We start from the raw sequence: 24,797 nt of genomic DNA, 5'->3' as shown, positions 1-24,797 counted from the left end.
TGGGCAGAGGATATGAACAGACACTTTCAAAAGAAGACATTTACACAGCCAACAAACATATGAATAAAAGCTCAACATCACCGATCATCAGAGAAATGCAAATCAAAACCACAATGAGATACCATCTCACACCAGAGTGGTGATTATTAAAAAGTCAGGAAACAATAGATGCTGGCGAGACTGTGGAGAAATAGGAACTCTTTTACACTGTTGGTGGGAATGTAAATTAGTTCAACCATTGTGGAAGACAGTGTGGTGATTCCTCAAGGATCTAGAACTAGAAATGCCATTTGATCCAACAATCCCATTACTGGGTATATATTCAAAGGAATATAAATAATTCTACTATGAAGACACACGCACATATATGCCTCCTGCAGTTATTTGCAATAGCAAAGACATAGAACCAATCCAAATGCTCATCAATGATAGACTGGATAAAGAAAACATGGTAAATATACACCATGGAACACTATGCAGCCCTAAAAAGGAATGAGATCATGTACTTTGCAGGGACATGGATGAAGTTGGAAGCTATCATCCTCAGCAAATAATGCAGGAACAGAAAACCAAACACTGCATGTTCTCACTCATAAGTGGGAGGTGAACATTGAGAACTCATGGACACAGAGAAGGGAACAACACACACCAGGGTCTGTTGGGAGGTGGGAGTGTGAGGGGAGGGAACTTAGAGGACGGGTCAATAGGTGCAGGAAATCACCATGGCACATGCATACCTATGTAACAACCTATGTAACCAACCTGCACATTCTGCACATGTATCCCATTTTTTGTTAGAATAAAGAAAAAAATTAACATTATTACATCCATGTTTCTCTCTGTATGTACTTTTAAAGTACTTGTGACATTGAGTTACAGGGCTTTGACTCCTGGGTCTAAAAAGGACACCAAGTCCTGCTAAATTTTAAACACTGACAGCAGTTAAAGCCCCATCTTCAGGCCTGGTAGAAGATGTCAATCAAAATAAATGGCATTCCTGAAACACAGGGCCAGAAATTAGAGATATTCAACTCCTCAAGGCCCAGGGACTACTGCAGAAGAGGTGGGCATGTGAGATTTTAAGGGCCGATTTTGAGACATAAAATAAGCTCAGTTTCCCCATAAATTAATCATTAATGTCAAAGGCACACACTGATGCAAGACCAGCATATGGGCCCATGTCAGATTTAACAAGGTTTTCTTGAAGCATTAACTGACTCCTAAATAGAGGTTGTAAAGGTTATGAAAGGATTATGGAAGTTATATCTTATGGTCAAAATTAAAATTTTATAGACTACAAAATTTTGAAAAACTTAATTGGCTTCATGTTCTTTTTATTAGGGCTTATTATTTGGAAAATCAAGTCTTTTCTATCAAAGAATGAAGGCTTTCACCTTTTTTTTTTTGTAAATACTTGAGTTATCACTTTGATCAAATGAATGACTTATTTTACAATGACCTGTGATGTCAAGTGCTTTAACCCTTTGATATTTGACAAACTTTCCAAAATCAAATTATAAATTATATCTTTTTCTGATCTAATTAATCCTTTGAGATATTAGTTTCCCTAAAGTCCAAAAATGAAATAATTTGATTTGGTGTAAAAATTATACAAGAAACAGTGTCATATATGAAAAGGTATTTGGTTTTCTTTAGGATGTATTTGTATAAATGTTATTGGTATGTGTTCCAAAATCACGGGAAACTCCTACAATTCTGATATGACTTAGTGTATATTATCAGTAATAATTATAATTGTTATGTTAAATTACTGTATGCCACAGAGGTAACAAATTTCCTTGTCAACTGTGTCTTTGACTATGGCTGCCCTAAAACCTTTCATCATTCACAGACAATTGTCTTGTTTGATCCTTCTTAGAAGGTGGTTTTATAATCAGCTATAGAACTGTGTAACAGGCGTTGTTAAATGCAGGTTTCTGATAACTTTGGAGTTTGTGACATTAGAATGGAGGAAAAATCTTTCAGGACTCTCATGAAGACCTGAAATGTTCATGAATATCAAGCAGAACAGGAGTTAACTCTGTGAACTGAACTAATAGAAGACGAAAGTAAACCTTTTAACTTTTTGGTTAAAACATTGCTAATCCTTTGTTTTCTTTTTCAGAGTCAAGAAAACTTTTAAGCTAGTTACAGCTTGTAACAACTGGGTAAAGTATACTCCTGTGAACAAAATTTGAAGCATATTTCTCTCTACCTAATTTCTTCAGAATTTGGAAACTATTTGTGAGTATTCTTAACTTATGACAATACAGTTATTTGCATAAGTGCAATAAGAATCTGTTTTCATGTGTAATAGGACACAATTGAAGAAACTGGTTATTCTACCAAGGCTTTGACTGGAATGGTGTGCTGTCCTTTAAGGGATCAAACCTAATTTATGGAGCCGATAACAGCCCCTTGGAAAAAGTAGCCTCTTACCTTTGTCTGCACAGCTCTGTACAGGGTTCCTAACCTGTGGCAAGTAAAGAATGTCACTTTCTCACAGGCCAGTAGTCCCAAGTGTATCTTGGAACCTCAAGAGGAGAGGAAATTCACCCAGCTCTCAGGAATTTGATGGCACAAATCCATGGCTGGGCTCGGCTTTAGAAAAGTCTTATCTGAGATTCCTTCTAGGGAACAAAGTACCATTGGAGTCAATTTAAAAGTCTACGTAAAAAAATAATTATTCTTGCTGCATTGTATACAAATAATTAGGTCAAGTATAATAAAGCAAACCAGTCCTACCATAATTTGTCTTTAGTAAAAATGGGAAACTGGAGAGAGAAAAATGGTTTCAAAACTATAGTACACCTGTTGTTAGATTCTAATCTTGCCTAATGTTTTTCAATTTTATTATTTTCTACTGTTTGGATCGAATTCTAATTTTTCTTGGCTACAAGTCTTCAAAATAATGTTTTCAACTTTCTTTTCCTTTTTTTCCCCATTTTCCCATTTCTCAAATTTTCCATTTGAGTCACTGAAACTAAGCTGTGCTTTCATATAGCCCTATGAACTGAAGCTAGACAACTTAAACTACAGCAAAAATAACAGCAACCTATTTACATACATAAGCCACCTTCATACTAGCCTACTGATGTATGGACTTCAGAGTAACGTTGCCTATATTGATTTTCCAGGTTCATTCTTTCGTTTGTTGTTGTTTTTCTCCCTTCCTCCCCCTATTTTTTCTTCATAGGACATGAGACTTCAAAACCTGTTAAAAATGAGCTTTTCCTAATAAATCAGGACCTACCTGTCTAGGAATAAACCATGCTAGCCACAAGAGATCAGACAAAACCTGGGACCAGAGACTCATTTTCTTCTAAAATGCTTTCTCCAAAAGATTTTTAAAAAGAAAAGGTGTGGGGGGGCGGGAGTGGAGGGAATGTGAAAGGAAAATATCTTGGGCCCCCAAAGTCACTAAGCTAAAGGGAAAATTCAATCTGGGAACTGCTTGAGGTAAACCTGCCTCCCATTCTATTCAAAGTCATCCCTCTGCTCACTGAGATAAATGCATATCTGACTGCTTCCTTTGGAAAGGCAATCCAGAAACTAAAAAAAAAAAAAAAAAAAAAAAAATGGAACCAATTTTCTCTCACCTACCTGTGACCTGGAAGCCCCTTCCCTGCTTCAAATTGTCCTGCTTTTGTTTAGAGTTGTCCCATCTTTCCGGACCAAACCAATGTTCATTTTACGTATGTTGATTGATGTTTCATGTCTCCCTAAAATGTATAAAACCAAGCTATGCTCTGACCACCCTGGGCACATGCCATCAGGACCTCCTGAGGCTGTGTCATGAGCACACATCCTCAACCTTGGCAAAATAAACTTTCTAAATTACCTGAGATTTGTCTCAAATTTTGAGGATTCACAGTAGAAAGAATGTTTTAAATTTTTGAGCTGTCATTTTGTTTTTATGTTAATGTTTGTTGGAAACATGGTTAATGATGTAGGATAGATTAATCATATATAAAAGTATGGGTTGAGTAACACTATAATAGCTTTAAATGTTGCCATGATGATGGTGTGGTTTTTGTTAGTTCTTGAATAATAATTCATTTGAGAAGAAATCCTGTAAGTGGAGGTAGACCTAAGGATAAAAGGGTAATAAGGATTATGGAAGTTATTAATGGTAATTTATTCCATATGTGTGATAGCGATAGGGTTGTGGTGTTTGTATTCAAGCTAAATATTATGAATATGGTGAGTATTAGGATTACATAAATTAGTAAATTTAGAATTATTGCAGAAGGGCTATAAAAGGAGGTAGATGTTTTTCAGCCTATGTGTGCAATTGATGTGTAGGCTAAGATTTTTCAAAGTTTTGTCTGATTAAGTCTTCCTCACCCTCTTACTAGAACAGACAGCATAGCAATTGTTAGCATTATATTTAGATCAACTGATGATGATACCTGAAACATAATTGAAATTGGTGCTAGTTGTTGCCAATCAAGAAAAATGAGGAGACAAGTCTCAATCATTTTAGGAGGTTTATTTGCCAAAGTTAAGGATGTGCACCCAGGAAACAGGTCAATGCCTTTCTCCTAAGATGATTTTCAGGGCCCCAAATTTAAAGAGAAAAGGGCAGGGTATTGAGAAGTACACAATTTTCATGTAAGAGGGGGATAGGGAAAAACAGTCATTCATGCCTTTGTCTTGCTCAGTGAATCTGCATTTTTACTTAAGATGACACAGACAAATGGGGCAGAGGGAAAATGCAAGGAATCTACTTTTACGTAAGATAACACAGGCAACATGGGACAGGGGAACAATCAGATATGCATTTGTGTCAGGTGGGCAGGGGAGTGACTGCACCTGTCAATTAACTATAAATTTACATTGTCATGGTGAAATTTTAACAGAAACACCTTAGGGTAAAGATCTTGGAGCTCACTAGGAATTTCCTCGTGAGCAAAATATGGGGGAGGCGTGTAGCTTTTCATCTTGTAGTCATCTTATTTAGGAATCAAAAGAGGGAGACAGTTTTGAGTGACCCAGTTCCCAGCTTAACTTTTCCCTTTGGCTTAATGAGCTTGGGGTCCCAAGATTTATTTTCCTTTCACATTGTCATCATGTTAGTAGAATTACAACTGATGTTAGTGAGATTCCTTGTGTAACTACTGGCACTTAAAAATGGAAGGGTGATAATCCAAGTTTCATAACTAGTGCTATAATAATTATTAGGGATGCTGTTTGGCTGGAAATTTTTACAACTCTTCATTGTCCAGAGTACAATATATTAATGATAATGAGCATTGTTAGGAGTATAGATACAGTTGCTTGTGTTAATATTTAGCTACTTCTGTGGATCACGGGTTTGCTTATTTGATTGAAATGGGGGTAATGATATATATTTATTTCTAGTCCTATTCAGATTATTAATCACTGTGAGCTGAATATGTGATTATGGTTCCTATGAAGAGAGTAAACAGGATGGTGGAAAAGATTAAGGGATTAATTAGTACAAAAAGGATATAAACCAAAATGTTCAGGGTATGGACAGAACAGCTTATTAAGCTGCCCTTACTATAGAATACAGTGTATCAGGTAGCACAAAGATTTTTGAATTCTTAAGAGTAGGTTTAATTCCTATAGTTCTGTAAATAGAGGATTTAAACCTCTTTTATTTACTCTACGAAAATAACACTTTTACCAGACTTTTTAAAATCTTTTTGGTAGAATACTAGATAGTAAAATGGGCATATAGATGTGTCATGCATAATGCTAGTGCAAATGCTTAAAAAAAAATCTTCAAACAGGTGCATGAGTTGATCATATTGGAATTGTGGATATGATGCATGAACTCATAAGAGGAGTGTTTTAACGATAGAATTTATAATATAAATTTCCTGTATGTGAATGTCATGGAGTGCCCCTAGAAAAATGATAGTGTTTAGTGCTTATTATAATGATGTTGGTGTATTCTGCTATTTAAAAAGTTTGGGCAAATGGGCCTGCAGCATATTCAACTTTAAGGCCTGTTACCAGTTCTGACTCATTCTCTGACAGAATGAATAGAGCTCAAGTAGTTTCTGTTAGTGTTGAAATAAATTTTATTATGAACAAGGGTCATGATGGAAGAATTAGTCATATATATTCTTTGGTAATAATTAGGATATTGACAGTGTAAATGATCTGTTTATTAGGAGAACTGGTAATAGGATAATGGCTAGAGTGACTTCATATGAAATTGTTTGTGCTGCTATTCATAGTGTACCACTTAATGCATAATTTGAATTTGATGCTCATCCTGATCATAGGATAGAAGATATGGCTAGGCTTGATGTACCTAAGATGAACAGTATTCCTATATTTAGGCTAATTAATGGATGTGGTATAGGTAATGGGATTCATATAGTAAGTACAAGGGCTAGGGCTAGAGTAGGTGCAATACTGTATAAGAGTATAGAAGATGTCAGTGGTCACAGTGGCTCTTTAATAGTTTTATTGTGCCTACGAAGGGTTGAAGTAGGCCACAAGGGCCTATACTGTTAGGCCCTTTGAGAAGCTGCATAAAGGCTAATACTTTTTGTTCAACTAATGTTAAGAATGCTATAGAGAGAATGGCAGGGGTAATGAGTAGGTGAAGATGAATTATAAACATGCTGTTAAGAAGAATAGTTGGCCGGGTGTGGTGGTTTATGCCTGTAATCCCAATACTTTGGGAGGCTGAGGTGGGCGGATGATGAGGTCAGGAGATCGAGACCATCCTGGCTAACACGGTAAAACCCCATCTCTACTAAAAATACAAAAAATTAGCCGGGCATGGTGGCACGCGCTGGTAGTCCCGGCTACTCGGGAGGCTGAGGCAGAAGAACCACTTGAACCCAGGAGGTGGAGGTTGCAGTGAGCCGAGATCATGCCATTGCACTCTAGCCTGGGTGGCAGAATGAGACTCTGTCTCAAAAAAAAAAAAAAAAAAAAAAAAAAAAAAAAAAAAAAAAGTTGAGGAGGGGGCAGAGTAAGATAATGGACTAGAAGGCTCCACCAATTGTACCAACACCCCCTGACAAGGGTGCCAATTTAGCAACTATCTACACACAAAAAAGCACTTTCATAAAAGCCAAACACCAGTTAAGCACCCACAGTACCAGTTTTGAACTTCCTATCACTGAAGGAGGTACTGAAGAGGCAGGAAAAACAGTCTTGAATACTGAACACCACCACTTCCCCATTGCCCCCATTGTCCAGCAGCAGCAACCTGTTGCTGAGAGTTTCTGTGTGCTGGAGAGAGGGAGGGCCAGCAATTGTGAGGCATTGAACTCAGCACTGCCCTTGTTACAGCAGAAAGCAAAACTGGACCAAACTCACCTAATGCCTACCCATGGAGGGAGAATTTAAACCAGACCTAGCCAGAGCGGAATTGCTGATCCCAGTGGTTCGAACTTGAGTTTCCACAGGCCTCACCACTGTGGCCTAAAGTGCTTGGTGTCTCCAAATAAATTTGAAAGGCATTGAAAGGCAGTCTAGGCCACAAGGATTGCAACACCTAGATGAGTCCTAGTGCTAACTGAGCCCACTGCCAGTGAACTAGAGGGGCACTTGACCTACTAAGACATCAGCCTGCACAACTAAGGGAGTGCTGGTATCACACCTCTCCTAAACCCAGGTTGCAAAGCTCTCGGCTCCAAAAGAGATCTCTTACTTCTACTTGAGGAGAAAGAACAGTGGGAGGACTTTGTCTTGCATCTTGGATACCAGCTCAGCCACAGCAGGACAGAGGACCAATTAGAGTCATGAGGCCCCCTTTCCAGGCCCTAGCTCCCAGATGACATTTCTAGACATACCCTGGGCCAGAAGGGAACCCACTGCTTGAAGGGAAGGACCTAGTCCTGCTCCTGGCAGAATTTATCACCTGCTAACTGAAGAGCCCTTGAGCCCAGAATAACCAGCAGTTGTACCCAGGTAGTATGTTGAGGGCCTTGGGTGAGACTCTGAGACTTACTGGCTTCAGGTGAGACTCAGCACATTCCCAATTGTGTTGGCTATGGAGTGAGACTCCTTCTGCTTGAGAAAAATAGAGGGAAAAGTAAAAGGAACTTTGTCTTACACTTTAGGTACCAGCTCAGCTACAGGGGAGTAGAACACCAAGTGGGCTCCTGGGGTCCCACTTGGTGGGACTAATTCCAGGACTTCATTATTTGACAGTATTTCTTGACCTGCCCTGGGTCAGAGGGGAGTCCACTTCCCCGAATGGTGAACCCCAGGTGAGGCAGTATTCACCACAAGATGACTGAAGAGACTTTGGGCCTTAAGGGAAGATCAGAGGTAGTCTGGCAATATTCCTGTGGGCCTGAGGTGGCACCGGCCATGAGGTGAGGCTCCTCTGCCTTTGGAAAGGGGAGAAAAGAGTGGGAAAGACTGTATCTTGTGGTTTGAGTGCCAGCTCATCCACAATGCACTAGAACACCAGGCAGACTTCTAAGGTTTTTGACTCCACCCTAGATTCTGGATGACACCTCTGGATCCACCAAGACCCTGAAGGAACTTGCTTCCCCGAAGGGAAGGACACAGGCCTAGCTAGCTTTGCCACCTAAAGATTGTAGAGCCCCAGGGCTTTAAGCAAACATAGCTGGTAGCCAGGAAGTGGTAACAGCAGGCCTTGGGTGAGACCTAGCGATGTACTAGCTTCAGGCCCAGCACAATCCTAGGCTTGCGGTCCCACCTAAAGCAGATACAGTTTAGATCACAACATTCAAGTCCTTTTGGAAAGCCTTCCCAAAAAGGATGGGTAAAAACAAACCCAGACTGAAAAGTACAATAAATACCTAACTCCACAATGCCCAGACACAGACAAACATCTGCAAGTGTCAAGACCAGCCAGGAAAACATGACCTCACCAAATGAACTAAATAAAGTCACATATCTCTATTTCTCCAGGATTGGTCCCTGGAAACACACTTCACCTCTAAAGGCACATATAAGCTGAAAATAAAGCAATGAAAAAAGATATTCCATGCCAACGGCAACCAAAAAGGGCAGGAATTTCTATACTCATATCAGACAAAATAGATTTCAAGGCAAAAACTGTAAGAAAAGACAAAGAAGGTCACTATATAATGATGAAGGGATCAATTTAGCAAGAGGAAATAACAATTTTAAGAATATATATACCCAAACTGGAGCACCCAGGTATATAGAGCAAATATTGCCAGAGCTAAAGAGATAGATAGATTCCAATATAATAATAGCTGGAGACTTCAACACTTCACTATCAGCATTGGACAGATCTCCCAGACAGAAAATTAACAAAGAAATTTTTGACTTAATCAAAACTATGGAACAAATGTACCAAATAGAAATTTACAGAATATTTTATCCAATGGCTGTAGAACACACATTCTTTTCCTCAGCACAGGGCTTATTCTGAAGGATAGAACATATGGTAGGTCACAAAACAAGTCTGAAAACATTCAAAAAACTGAAATAATATCAAGCATCTTCTCTGACCACAATGGAATAAAACTAAAAATCAATAATGAGGAATTTTGGAAACTATGCAAAAATGCAGAAATTAAACATTATGTTCCTGAATGACCAGTGGGACAATAAAGAAATTAAGAAGGAAGCTGAAAAAGTTCTTGAAACAAATAATAATGGGAACACTAAAACCTATGGGATACGGCAAAAGCAGTACTCAGAGGGTAGTTTATAGGTATAAATGTCTACATCAAATGAAGATAAACAACTTGATGCATCTTAGAGAACTACAAAAGCAAGAACAAATCTCAAACCCCAAATTAGAAAAAAATAAATAAAGATCAGAGCAGATATAAATGAAATTGAAATGAAGAAAACAACACAAAAGGTCACTGAAACGAAAACTTGGGTTTTTGCAGTTAAATGAAATTGACAAACCTTTAGCCAGACTAAGAAAAAAAAAAAGAAGATACAAATAAATAAAATAAGAGATGAAAAAGGAGACATTACAACTGATAGCACAGAAATGCAAATGATCATTAGTGGCTATTATGAGCAACAACATGCCAATAAATTTGAAAATCTAAAAGAAATGAACAAATTTTAGACACATACAACCTACCAAGATTGAACCAGGAAGAAATCCAAAACCTGAACAGACCCATAACAAGTAATGAAATTAAAGCCATAATAAAAAGTCTCCCCAGTGATACGGTTTGGCTTTTTGTCCCTACCCAAATCTTATCTTGTAGCTCCCATAGTACCCACATGTTGTGGGAAGGACCTGGGGGAAGATGATTGAATTATGGGGATGGGTCTTTCTCGTGCTGTTCTCGTCATAGTGAACGGGTCTCATGAGATCTGATGGTTTCAAAAACAGGAGCTTCTCTGCACAAGCTCTCTCTCTCTCTTTGTCTGCTGCCATTCATGTAAGGTGTGACTTGTACCTCCTTGCCTTCCACCATTATTATGAGGCTTCTCCAGCCATGTAGAACCGTAAGCCCAGTTAAACCTCTTTCTTTTGTAAATTGCCCAGTCTCGGGTATGTCTTTATCGGCAGTGTGAAAACAGACTAATACACCTAGTAACAAGAAAGTCTAGGACCCCATGGCTTTACTGCTAAATTCTACCAAACATTTAAAGAGAAGTAATACCTAAATCCTACTCAAACTATTCCAAAAAACAGGAGGAGGGAATACTGCCAAACTCGTTCTATGAGGACAGTATTATTCTGACACCAAAACCAGACAAAAACACATTAAAAAAAAAACTATAGGCCAATTTCTATGATGAATATTGATGCAAAAATCTTCAACAAAATACTGGGAAACCCAATTCAATGATACATTAAAAAGATCATTCATCATGACCAAGTGGGATTTATCTTTGGGATGCAAGGACAGTTTAACATATGCAAATCAATCAATGTGATATATCATGTCAACAGAAAGACAAAAACCATATGATCACTTCAATTGATGCTGGAAAAGCATTTGATAAAATTCAACATCCCTTTCATGATAAAAACCCTCAAAAAACTGGGGTAGAAGGAACATACCTCAATGTAATAAAACCCATATTGACAGACCCACAGCTAGTATCATACTGAATGGGGAAAAAATCGAAAGCCTTTTCTCTAAGATCTGGAACATAATATGGATGTCCACTTTCACCGCTGTTATTCAATATAGTATTGGAGCTCTTAGCTAGAGCATCCAAAGAAAAGAAATCTATAAAGTGCCCCCAAGTTGCAAAGGAAGAATTAAAATCATCCTTGTTTGCAGATGACATTATCTTATATTTGGAAAAACCTAAAGACTCCACCAAAAAACTATTCATACTAATAAATAAACTCAGTAAAGGTACAGGATACAAAATCAACATGGAAAAATCAGTAGCATTTCTATATGCCACCAGTGAACAATCTGAAAAAAAAAATAAATAAAAACGTAATCCCATTTACAACAGCCACAAACGAAATAAAATACCTAGGAATTAACCAAAGAAGTGAAAGATCTCTATAATGAAAACTACAAAGGACTGATGAAAGAAATTGAAGGGGACACCAGAAGATGGAAAAATATTCCTCGTTCAGGCATTGGAAAAATCAATATTGTTAAAATGCCCATACTACCCAAAGCAATCTACAGATTCAATGCAATTCCTATCAAAATACCAATGACAATCTCCACAGAAACAGAAAAAAGTACCCTAAAAGGGATATAGAACCACAAAAGACCCAGAATAGCTTAAGCGATCCTGAGCAATAAGAACAAAAGTGGAGGAACCACATTACCTGACTTCAAATTATACTACAGATCTAAAGTAACCAAAACAGCATACTACTGTCATAAAAACAGATACATAGATGAATGGAATAGAATAGCGATCCCAGAAAGAAATCCATACGCCTACAGTGAATCATTATTGATAAAGGTGCCAAAAACATATAAACAGTACCTTCAATAAATGGTCCTGGGAAAACTGGATACCTATATGCAGAAGAATGAAACTAGACCCCTATCTCTCATCATATACAAAAATCAAATCAAAATGGATTAAAGAATTGAATCTAAGACCTCAAACTATAAAACTACTACAAGAAAACTTTGGGAAAACTCTCCAGAACATCAGTCTGGGCAAAAATTTCTTGAGTAATACCCTGCAAGCACAGGCAACCAGAGCAAAAATGGACAAATGGCATTACATCAAGTTAAAAAGCTTCTGCACAGCAGAGGAAACAATCAACAAAGTCAAGGAACAATCCATAGAATGGGTAAAAATGTTTGCAAACTACCCACAAGGAATTAATAACCAGATGTATAAGTATCTCAAATAATTCTATAGGAAAAAATATAATAATCTGATTTTTAAAATGGGCAGGCCAGGCGCAGGGGCTCACGCCTGTAATCCCAGCACTTTGGGAGGCCAAGGCGGGTGGATCACGAGGTCAAAAGATCGAGACCATCCTGGCCAAAATGGTGAAACCCCGTCTCTACTAAAAATATATGCTGAGCATGGCATGCACCTGTAGTTCCAGCTACTCGGGAGGCTGAGGCAGAAGAATCACTTGAACCCAGGAGCTGGAGGTTGCAGTGAGCTGAGATCACACGCCACTGCACTCCAGCACTCCAGCCTGGCGACAGAGTGAGACTCCATTTAAAAAAAAAAAAAATCTGAATAGACATTTCTCAAAGGAAGACATACAAATGACGAACAGGCATATATAGGTGTTCAACATCATGAATCATCAGAGAAATGCAAATCAAAACTACAATGAGATATCATCCCTTCTCAGTTAAAATGGCTTATGTCTGAAAGACAGGCAATAACAAATGCAGGTGAAGATGTGGAGAAAAAAGAGCCCTCGTACACCGTTGATGGGAACGTAAATTACTACAACCACTGTAGAGAACAGTTTGGAGCTTCCTCAGAAAACTGAAAATAGAGTTACCCATGTGATCCAGCAATCCTACTCTGGATATATACCCAAAAGAAAGGAAATCAGTATATTGAAGAGACATCTGCACTCCCATGTTTATTGCCACTCTGTTTACAATAGACAAGAGCTGGAAGAAGCCTGTGTCCATCAACAGATGAATGGATAAAGAAAATGTGGTACTTGTACACAATGGAGTACTATTTAGCCATAAAAAAGAATGAGATCCAGTCATTTGCAAAATCATGGATGGAAATGGTGATCATTATGTTAAGTGAAGTAAGCCAGGCATAGAAGGAGAAAGATTGCATGTTCTTATTTACTTGTGGGGTCTAAAAATCAAAACAATTTAACTTGTGGAGATAGAGAGTAGAAGGATAGTTACCAGAGGCTGGGAAAGGAATTGGGGAGGGCTGGGGAGAGGTAGGGATGGTTAATCAGTACAAAAAATTGTTAGAAAGAATGAAACAGACCTAGTATTTGATAGCACAACAGGGTGACTACAGTCAATAATAACTTAATTGTATATTTTAAAACAACTAAAAGAGTATAATTGGATTTTTTGTAACAGAAAGGATAAATTCTTGAGGAGACAGATATCCATTTTCCATGATGTGATTAATATGCATTACATGCCTGTATCAAAATGTCCCATGTACCCCATAAATACATACACCTACTGTATACCCACAAAAAACAAAAATAAAATAAACAATTATTTTAAAAAGAAGAGTAATTGAACCTCTGATCATAAAGTTTCAAGTTTTATGCAATTACCAGGCTCTACCATCTTAACAAGTCCTGTTTTGGGGCAAGGTGTATAATAATAAGTTAGATCTAGATTATATCATCTATTGAATTGAGGGTGCTTTCTATGTGCCATAATTCTCTTCTCTTTTTGTTTTGGGAGAAATATTAAATAGGTGGAAACCAACCCAGATCCTGAACTCAAATCACGTAGGACTTTGGTCATTGAAAACATGAACCATTAATAGCTGTTATACTATTGGGATGTTCTGATCCCACATCAGGATGGTAAATCCCTATGGTTGATATGAACTCTAAGATACGATCATGCTGTTATCCCTAGGGTAACTTGTTCTATTGATCAAATTGCTTGGGCCAATAAATTACAAAATACTTTTATGAATAACTAGTCTAGTCCAGGTTTTAATCATTCAGAGGTTGTACGGTGCTCTGAAGTTACCCCAGCTGAAATTTTTAGCCCAGTAGATTAAATGTTATTCCTTTAAATAGTTAATATTTTGTTTGTGGCCTAATTAATTAAATCTCCATTGGGTCTTCTTGTTTTATCTCCCCATGAGAATCACTAAAGTTAGAGACTGACCATACCAAGCACTGACAAGGTTGTGGAGGATGAAGCTCTGCTGAGACAATGAAAAATTGTACAACCACTTTGAAAACAGTTTGGCAGTTTCTTACAATGTTAGTCTTACATCTATAACATGTTCCAGCCACTGCAATCCCAAGTATTTACCCTAGAGAAAGAAAGCACATTTCTCTGTAAAGACCCATACACAAGATCCCCTAAATTGAATACAACCCAAATATCCATCAGCAAGTGAATGGACAAAACGAATTGTAGTATATCCTATACTGTAATGCTACTCTGTAATGAAAAAAAAAAAAGAACTATTGAAATAGGCAATAAAATGGATAAATCTAAAAATACACAGAGTGAACGAAAGAAGCCAGATCCCTTAAAAAAAACCTCTATGATTCTATTTAAATAAATGAAATCTAATCTATAATGACAAAAGTGCTGTATTTGTCTGGAGACAGGACAGTGGGAGGAATGGGTAGGCTGGGTACAACAGAACTGAAAATGTTATGTCCTGGAAAATAATAACAATGATATTCAAGCCTATATGGTTACTTTAGGGGACATGGCAGGGTATCATTAGAATAGGGCAAACTAGATACTGAAGGACCAAGAGGGCAGAGTAGGAAATATCAGCCTTCATCACTCCCCACCACAAAAAACAAGTGTAGACAGCTATCCACAAACTAAAGTATTCATGGGAGGGCTCAGGGGCCCATTTAAGAATCTGCAGCAACACAGTAGAAAAAAAAATGGGGACTATCCACACAGAAAATATTGCTGGTGAGATCAGTATACTTGAGATGCCAGGAGATGTCTAGGAGCAAAGAAGAAAGGCAAAGGCTATAGATATTAGCCACGTGGCAGGAACCACCATGGTCCACAGCAGTCTGCTCTGGAGAGGACACTGGCATCTTTTGCCACTGAGATAACCAACGGTCATTCCTGCCCAAGGAACCCCAGAGAGGGAGAAGAGGCTGCACACTTCTCATCTCAAGAAGCAGCAGCTATTGTACCACTCTGGGACCAGAGGTACCACCTGTCTCAATCCTGCATGTGTCACTGACCCCCAAGCTACAGCTACTCTGTAAATACCCATACTCCAGACCTCAGCTCTGTGCCTCACTGTGCCTGCTCATGCTTCAGACACCAGAGCCACTGCCACAGAGACCTAGGTCATACCCTTGGCCCCTAAGCCAAGGTCACTTTGCACATGTCTGTACTCCAGAAAACAAATTAACAACCATTGAAGGCTAGCCCATACTCCAGACCCTGGATAGGAAGAATAATCTCTAGTGTTCTACAGCATTATACTAAATTATCAAACAATAATTTAATGTATTTTTTCAAAGAGCTAGAAGAGAGAATGTTGAATGTTACCAGCACATATAAATGATAAAGATTTGAGATGATGGATATTCTAACTACCCTGATTTTATCACTACACATTGTATACATGTATTGAAATATCACAGTGTACCCCATAAATATGTATGATAATCATGTGTCCATATATAATAAAATACACATTTTTCAAAGTAAGACATACAAATGGCCAACAGATATGTGAAAAAATTCTCAATATCACTAATCATGAGGGAAATGCACATTAAAACCATAACAAGATATCACCTCACACTTGTTAGGATGGCTATTATTTAAAAAAAACAAAAGATGGTAAGTGTTCACAAGGATGTGGAAAAAATGGAACCCTTGTACAATACTGGGAATGTAAATTGATACAGATATTACAGAAAACAGTATGGACGTTCCTGAAAAAAACTAAAAATAGAATTACCAAATGATCCAGCAGTCCCTCTTCTGAGTATGTATCCAAAGGAAATGAAATGAGTACCTCAAACAGATATATATACTCCCATGTTCACTGCAGCATTATTCACAATAGCCAGGTATGGAATCAACGTAAGTATCCATCAACAGATGAATAAAGAAAATGTCATACATGCACACAATGGAGTACTATTCAGCTTTTTGAAAAAAGAAGGAAATCCTGTCATTTGTGACAACATAGATGAACCTGGAGGACATTAAGTGAAATAAGCCAGGCACAGCAAGACAAATACCACATAATCTCACTTGTATATGGAATCTAAATAAGTTGAATTCATAGAAGCAGAGAGTAGAATAGTAATTACTAGAGAGAGGCTGGGGAGGGGTTTGGGGAGATGGTGGTCAATGGATACAAAATTTCAGTTAGAGAGGAGGGATAAATTCAAGAGATCTACTGTACATCACGGTGACTATGGTTAGTAAAAATATATTGAATACTTGAAAACTGCTAAAAGGGTAGATTTTAAGTGTTCACCACAAAAAAAGGTACATTAGGTAATGTGTAGGTTTATTAGCTTGATTCAGCCATTCTACAAAGTATAAAATATATCAAAACATCATATGACTTTTTAATTGACACTTTATAAATTATGGTTCATAAACAAATTTATTATACAACAGATATGGGAGAAGGCATATTATAATCTCAAATTGGTAGGAAGGCCTTCTAACTAACTGCATATTTCAACATTCATTGATGGTGCTGATGGGCATCACTCATTATGATTTATGCAGTCAGAAATATACATATAAACTTATCATAAATGCATGTTAAACATAAAGTTTCTCCCTTATCTATACCGTAAGAAAGTTTGAAACAGAACAAGAAGAGGCCTGACTTCATACAGGCCTTGCTGATCCTGCAATAACCACAGGGCTATCCAACATCTTGCACCTATGTTATCACTGAAGGTTCCAGCAATCCTGTGGGTGAGCATTTTTATCTCCAGTTTACAGAGTGGGAAACTGGGCTCAGAGAGGGTCTTTACCTTTCTCATCCTCCTGCGTCCCGCCTTTACCTGGAAAGTAGCCCCGGGACACCCTGGAACAAGACACCACACTCACTGGGGCCAGAAGAGACCCACCTCTCTCTCTTTCACCAAACAGCCAGAGCGCCGATCCCCAAATTGGGAACGAGGGGACGTCGATCTGGGGTCCTTTCTTCTCCCTAAACCCCACGGAGGTTCAGCCCACACAGCTGGGCACTCACAACCTACACCAAGTCCAAACGCCTGAAGGTGAGACACTGCTGTTCTACCCAGGCCAAATTGGTCTCATTAAAAAGTCGTCACCGTCGCTAATATGACGTCAGGTTACTATGGCAACCGCGTAGCACTGGCTTGTCTTCCAAACCTGAAAATGTCTGTGCACAACCCGCTCCTCCATCCTCTCCTCCATCCCCAGGCTTTCCCTTAAAGCAAAACATCTCCGCTCTTCATATAACTCCCTGAGAAAACATACCAATTAGAGGAACTAGGAAGGGATTCGGGCAATTTTCAAGACTCTCCACCCATTACGGCAGAGGAAAGAAAGTCCATGTTGTCAGGAATTTTGCTTTAAAAGTGACCTTAGGGGGCCGGGCGAGGTGGCTCATGCCTGTAATCCCAGCACTTTGGGAGGCCGAGGCGGGCGGATCACGAGGTCAGGAGATCGAGACCATCCTGCCTATCACGGTGAAACCCCTTCTCTACTAAAAATACAAAAACTTAGCCGGGCGTGGTGGCGGGCGCCTGTAGTCCCAGCTACTCGGGAGGCTGAGGCAGGAGAATGGCGTAAACCCAGGAGGCGGAGCTTGCAGTGAGCTGAGATGGGGCCACTGCACTTCAGCCTGGGCAACAGAGCCAGACTCTGTCTCAAAAAAAAAAAAAAAAAAAAAAAAAAAGTGACCTTAGAGGAGTATCATCAGTACACAGAAGTCTAGAGAGGTGTCCTAGGACTCTGGGAGATGAGCTAGCCCTCTGAAGAGGAACATGTACAACTCACACACTATGCTAGGCAGTTGGTTATCTGTGGCAGAAAACAGAGATATTGTTTATAGTCAAGTGACTGAATGATCTAGAAACACAAAAACTGTCATTTGAGTAATAATACAGTTATTTCAGGGAGGCCGGACTAGAATAATATAATCATTTAGTAGGCAGGAATCTAGTCAATTAAAAACACAGTAGTTTGCCTTAAAGAAATTCTTTTTTTTAATTTTTTTTAATTTTTTTTGAGACGGGGTCTCGCTGTCACCCAGGCTGGAATGCAGTGGCGCAGTCTCGGCTCACTGAAACTTCTGCCTCCCAGGTTCAAGCGATTCTCCTGCCTCAGCCTCCCGAGTAGCTGGGATTACAGGCGCTCACCACCATGCCCGGCTAATTTTTATATTTTTAGCAGAGATGGGGTTTCACCATGTTGGTCAAGCTGACCTCGATCTCCTGACCTCGTGATCCACCCTCCTCGGCCTCCCAAAGTGCTGGGATTACAAGCGTGAGCCACCGCACCCGGCCCTGCTTTAAGGAAATTCTTATCCTTCATTCCTGGTATGTTTTTCCATGTGGAAAATACATCCATGACAAAAATACATGTAGCCTCTACACACTCACTCCTCTCTATGGCAGGAATGACTTATCCGATTGGAGAATCTGGAAGGAGAAACATGATACTCTGCCCAAGCCCTCTCTTCAAATTCTTGGTAGTAAGCTGCCCTTCAGGAGGCACTTGTTCAGCTTTGCCTTCAGGGATGGGACTTACAATAGGCCCACAGGTTTACTCCTCTGTGTCTCACAGACTCTACAATTATTCCTATTGTTCTTGATTCACAATGCTTAATTCTTTACGGGGCCCCAAAAATACTCTTCTGCTTCTAGTCTGAGCTCTAAACCAACTGAGAAACATAGGAAAAGAATAAGGAGAAACATATATTGACTTTATCTCTTATAAGGTGATATTGGAGAATGTGACTTAGATTTGCTGTCACGTGGGCTTACTATAAGTTCTAGTATTGGACAGACTTATCCACCCAGCACTGCTGCATTGGAACAGTCATAAAAACCAAGGACTGCAATGTATATCTATCTGCTGTCTCCTAAAGGAGCCCTGTCTACGTGTGCCCAAGGAAAGTTACTTCCTTGCCAAGGGTTATCACTATAGCAGGAGAAAGTGTTTCAGGACACTTTCTTTGAGAAACACTTCTAAAATTGATTAAATGGCCCTTGTTCAGAATAAATACTCACTAAGACAACCTCTCAGGTTTCCTCATAGAATGGTTTGTAGCAACACCCTCTCAGTATCTTAGTTCACATGATTGCAGTAGGAATTCATCTTATGGAGTTAGGTTTCAAATTTTAAGACCAGCATGAAAAATAGATATCATGTAAATTGCCCTTGGGAATCCCTTCAAGAAGGAATTGATAACAGGTTCAGAAATCTGTACCCACATGTAAGCCAACACTCACATGATACAATTATAACCAAGTTTCACTAAGTCTTCAAAGATAAGAAAATCCCTTTCTTATCCAATGATAACACATCACAGAAAATGAGGGAAAGTTCATCAAAACCATAATGTTTTAGATGTCCATTCCTTCTTAACAAACACCTCCAATTAACAGCCATTTATTTTCTCTCAGTAGTTTGTGTGTTAACTGGGCCCAGCTGGATGTTTTCTGCTGTATGTGATGTCTGTTACCTGGGGCTGCAGTCATCTGGAGGTTCCACTCATCTGGGACATCTGAGAGAGCTCACTCACATGAATGATGACTGGTGTTGGCATCTGCTGGGAGCTCAGTTAAGGCTGTTGACCTGAGCATCTTGGCTCTCCACAGAGCCCTCCATATGTACAGTTACCAGATTAAAATGAATTCAGTTAACTTTAAATTCCAGATTAATAGGAATATTTTTTAGTTTATGTGGCATGCAGTATTGGTTTATTTAAAATTAAAATCCAACTGGATTTTCATTAAATAAATAAAAGTAAATGAAATAAATAATAAATAAAATTTTTAAATCGTCTTATTATTTGCTAAATCTGGAAAATTGCAGGGGATGATCCTGTGAATCTGTAAGTTTAATGACCATTGGAGCTGGTTCTTCCGATGGGATAGGTCTGGGGAAAATGAGATCGGATTGCAATAAAGACAAAAGTTGGCAATACTTGGCATTGGTGGAATGAAAAGCCAGCAGACGCTCACATATACTGTTGGTGCCAAGTGGATATATCTGTTTTCTAAGGCTTATAAGTTAATGACATTAATGATCTTTGATGCAAAAGTCCTATTTTTCCACCAACAAGGGAGTTTCAGCTGAGGGTTTAGAAAAGACTCATCAAGGTGACTACGATGTGCGACCTCTTAAGGGGCCCTGGCTGAGGTGGCAGATCAGAGCAACATGAGTTCCCTGCTTGGAGGAGGAAAGACAGCTACTATTTTGTTTGTTTGTTTGTTTGTTTTTGAGACGGAGTCTCGCTCTTTGCCCGGGCTGGAGTGCAGTGGCCGGATCTCAGCTCACTGCAAGCTCCGCCTCCCGGGTTTATGCCATTCTCCTGCCTCAGCCTCCCGAGTAGCTGGGACTACAGGCGCCCGCCACCTCGCCCGGCTAGTTTTTTGTATTTTTTAGTAGAGACGGGGTTTCACCATGTTAGCCAGGATGGTCTCGATCTCCTGACCTCGTAATCCACCCGTCTCGGCCTCCCAAAGTGCTGGGATTACAGGCTTGAGCCACCGCGCCCGGCCGACAGCTACTATTTTGTAAGGCAGATGGTTTAGCTGGGCCCAGCTCCAGTTTCTTCACATTAGTGTCTGGATTTAATCTCATGACAGCTGTGCTAGTGAAGTACCAGTATCCTGTCTTCCTCATGAATGTCAGTGACTATAAAGCACATGCTCCTAAACACAGAGCTGAATGGCAAGGAGGTTACTCACCAGGCCCACTGCCAGAGCCAGGGATAGAACCTGCCAGCCTGGGCACCTTGAGTTGCTGGTGATAGACCTTTAGCAAATGTATCCAGACATGTACTGTTAAGGAGGTTAATCTCTGTGTTCCTTGCTTACCCTCCCTGCGGTAGGGTTGGTGCCCCCTCTCCTTACCTCAGGGGAGGTTTGTGAGAGGGCTGAAGGCAGAAGCCTTCTGGAGCCAGTGTTTCTTCCATCCTTTATGAAAACTTAATTTGTTGAAAGGACTGGGCTGCTTGTACCTGGTAGGGAAGTGGGGGCTTCTCAGGATACAAAGATGGGAGAGGAAGGAAGACTTCTCCCAGACTGGGATGAGGTCTGAGGTCTACAAGTCTCTCCAGGAGTTGGGACCTGAGCATTGCTCTATATCAATGTTTGTGGTGAATTAGTGGATGGTCCTTCGAGGCTGGGCATCCATCCATGATTCAGATTTGATTTTCTTGTTTTGATCCAGGGGTAGATGACTCAGGATCTGGGGCATGAAGGCATTGGGCCAACTAAGGAAATGGTCATCTCAGCCCTGAGCAGTGAGGACACATGAGCGGTTACAGCAGGAGACTCTTGAGGCCTTATCAGGAGGACACATTCCCAGAAGTGAAACTGTTTTGTCAAAGAGCATGACCATTTAACATTTTTAATGCTTCCTATCTAGTTGAACTTTAAAATCTCTTTAATGGTATATATTCCATCCAACAACAATTTGAAAACATCTGTTTTTCCTGATCTGTGCAAACAATAGGTTTCACATATTTTTAATATTTTTTATTCTGAGATCCTGCTATTGGCACATTAGATTTTCTTTATTTTTCTCTATTGTATTATGTTTTAAATAGTGCATTTCACAGGTGCATTAAAAATGCTTAGCTGATGGTTCCACATTATACCTTAGAATATGTCTTGGAATAATTCTAGAGTTTGAAAAGAAAATCCAATCATCAAGTTTGTGTTTACATTGCATCCTGTTTGAATTGAAATGTTGGGGCCAGGAGAACCCTATACATAGCTTGGAGTGGACAAATTGGTACAACTTCTTTGTGGAGATACTGAGCAGCACCCACAATAGAATCATGTGAGGCTCTGTCAGCTGTTGCTCTCTCAGATGTGCATTGCAGAATCTTGGCACATAGCAAACCTGTTCACAGGAGCATGGGTAAATATCAAAATAGTCCCAAAGTCACCTGATTAGAAACATCTCAGAAACACTATTTTCAGAGGAAAACATTTCAATAATTGACATATAAATATTACTTATATAGTTAGAGATAAAAATATGCAAAGCAATTATTGTTTTGTTTAGGGATGTATTCATGACTAAACAAGAAATTTTGGATAGTGGTTCCTTCTGGGGGCACTGAGGCAATCAGGGAACTCACACACGAGAGTCCACTCTGTAATGTTTTGCTTCATAACCTTGGTTGTGTATGTGTTTGCCTACTATCATATTTATAATACCTTTCAAAAAGTTTGAAATCTATCAAATTTGACATGAACAAAGTTCTAATGTGTTTTATCTCTGATTAATAAGTAACCCATTGTCTATTTAAAAAATGTGGAAAGTGCATTCAAATACCAATATGAGTATTTATAACATTTAATCCCACCATGTACTAACAAAAACTGTAATTATGTTTCCACCAATTATCATCTATACACATGTGTACATGTAAACAAAAATACTGTGTATGCATTGAATATGGATTTAACTTAACTGGAATGTATTAATTTATTGTAGGTGTGTAACCACAGATTTAGTGTCTGAAAGCTACATCCATCTAGTACCTCACAGGTCGGTAGGTCAGAAGTCTGGTCCAGCATGACCTTATTCTCTGATCAGGGTCTCACAAAGCTAGAATCAAGGTGCCTGTGTAGGCTCCACTGAGGTCTCATGTGGATGATCTGGTAAAAATCTGCTTCCAAGATCATTCTTGTTGCTGGCAGAAGTCATTTCCTCGTGGCCATTGGACTGCAGTCCCCGTCTCCTTGATGACTGTCAGCTGGGGATATTCTTAGCTCCTGGGGGCTAGTCCACTTCCCTGACATGTGGCCTCCTTCTTCCCTCCAGCAATGGCACATTGAAGGCTTCCTGTGCTTTGAATCTCTGACTTGCCCTGCTCTAAACAACGGAAGAAAATTCTCTGATTTTACAGGGCTCGACTAATTAGGTCAGGCCTATGCTGATCATCTCCCTTTTACCATATAACAGACATAATCGTGGATCATAATGTGTCTGGTCTTTTTACTCTAGTCTTCCATCCAGTATTCTTGTCATGTTGCCCTGTGGTGTCCCTTCTACCTTAAAGTTATTGGGAAACTGCTCCTCCAGTGTCAAACTGAATGATAAATTAAGAGGATAGGAAGGCAGATGCAGTTATAGGAAATGGTATGGTGATTTATTTTTCCTTTTCCCCAGCTCTCACATGTAACTCAACAACTCAGAACTGGCCCAAAGCTCATAGGTTATGGGGATATATTTCAGCTCTTGCTGCTACCTTTCCACAAGCTCTCTATGGCAGTAATGCCCTTTGGTTTAGGTCAATGTCATCTACTCTCTGGGAAGAAGGGGGCAAATAGCCAGGCCTGTTATGTGTTGAAGTCCTACTATCTCCCATAGGCACTTGACAGGTTTTCTCATGTATCCCTAGGGACAGTACTCTGAAGAAGATAATGTGGTGCATCTTATTTCCCAGATGACCAAGCTCCTTCTCACAGGGACTAAGACCCTCTCCAGAGAAGTGACAGAAATTGAATGTGATTCCATTCTTGCCCTCCCCACAATATCACCAGCAGCTTCCCATTTGGAAAATGATAGTTTTACATTTCCCTAGTATTGTCCCGTATCACTCAATAATCCCCATGTTGAGGAAGATGATGGTGGAGATGAAATCTTGTTTCCTGGTCCATGAAACCTAGCTGTGAAATCACATGTACCAGCAGGTCCTTAGGGTCCCTCTTAGGCCCACTTCTTTCGTCTGAATGTTTGTGTCTCCCACACATTTATATGTTGAAACCTAATAACCTTTAGGAGGTAGTTAGGCCAGGAAGGCAGGGCCCTCATAAATGGGATTAATGCCCTTATCAGAGGCCTGAGAGAACTTGTTCGCCACTTTCACCATGTGAGGTTGCAGCAAGAAGGTGTCATTTATGATGCAGAGTCTTTACCACACTACAAATATTCTGGCATCTTGATCTTGGACTTCCTAGCCTCCAGAACTTTGAGTAATAAATTTCTGTTGTTTACAAATTACCCACTTTCAGGTATTTTGTTATGGCAGTTCAAGTGCACTGAGGCACCCACTGACCTCACTCCACTGACATCAGACCTGGGCCTGTGACTAGATGTGGCCAATGAGCTATGAGGGGAAATGGAGTGTGCCCCTCCCAAGCAGAAGTGATAAGGGCCATCTAGGAGTCCCACCAGCACGCTTTGACCCTCTGCCTCAGCAATGTCCCAGATTTCCTCTGAGGTAGTTTAATTCATTTAATCTTCCAGCAGCACTAGAATATGAGAACTTATATGATGGCAGAAATGCTTGGAAAGATGCAAGTCAAATGATTTATACCCAAAATTGGCCTGCTAGAAGATCCCCTCAACTCACATGCCCTAACACCAGGTCTGTAGCCAGGAGAAGGTACGTGTTTTACCCATATCACACAGAAAGCAGTTTGTCAGGCTCTGGAAGCAACATCTTCTGCCTTTCACTCCATTGCTCTCTCCAGAAGACCTATCCTCATGCTCTGCTCTTCCCTGGGGATTTGTCTTTATGGAGCCACAGGAACAACCCAGATACCCAGTCAATGGCCACCCCTGACA

At 39.7% G+C, this 24,797-nt stretch overlaps 1 long non-coding RNA gene across 1 annotated transcript in view; it reads right to left on the bottom strand.

The window, feature by feature from the left end:
• Positions 1 to 17,295, bottom strand: part of LOC104674997 — a 121,385-nt gene extending 104,090 nt beyond the window's left edge. Inside the window, exon 1 of the long non-coding RNA XR_004058267.1 lies at positions 17,138 to 17,295. This is a non-coding gene — a long non-coding RNA (uncharacterized LOC104674997). The remainder of the gene's footprint in view (positions 1 to 17,137) is intronic.
• Between the last annotated feature and the right edge of the window lie 7,502 nt (positions 17,296 to 24,797).

Source organism: Rhinopithecus roxellana, chromosome 7 (genome assembly GCF_007565055.1).
Source record: "Rhinopithecus roxellana isolate Shanxi Qingling chromosome 7, ASM756505v1, whole genome shotgun sequence".
In the NCBI taxonomy this organism is placed as follows: Eukaryota; Metazoa; Chordata; class Mammalia; order Primates; family Cercopithecidae; genus Rhinopithecus; species Rhinopithecus roxellana.
The sequence above is the reverse complement of the archived record's forward strand: the minus strand, read 5'-3'. Positions and strand labels throughout refer to the sequence as shown.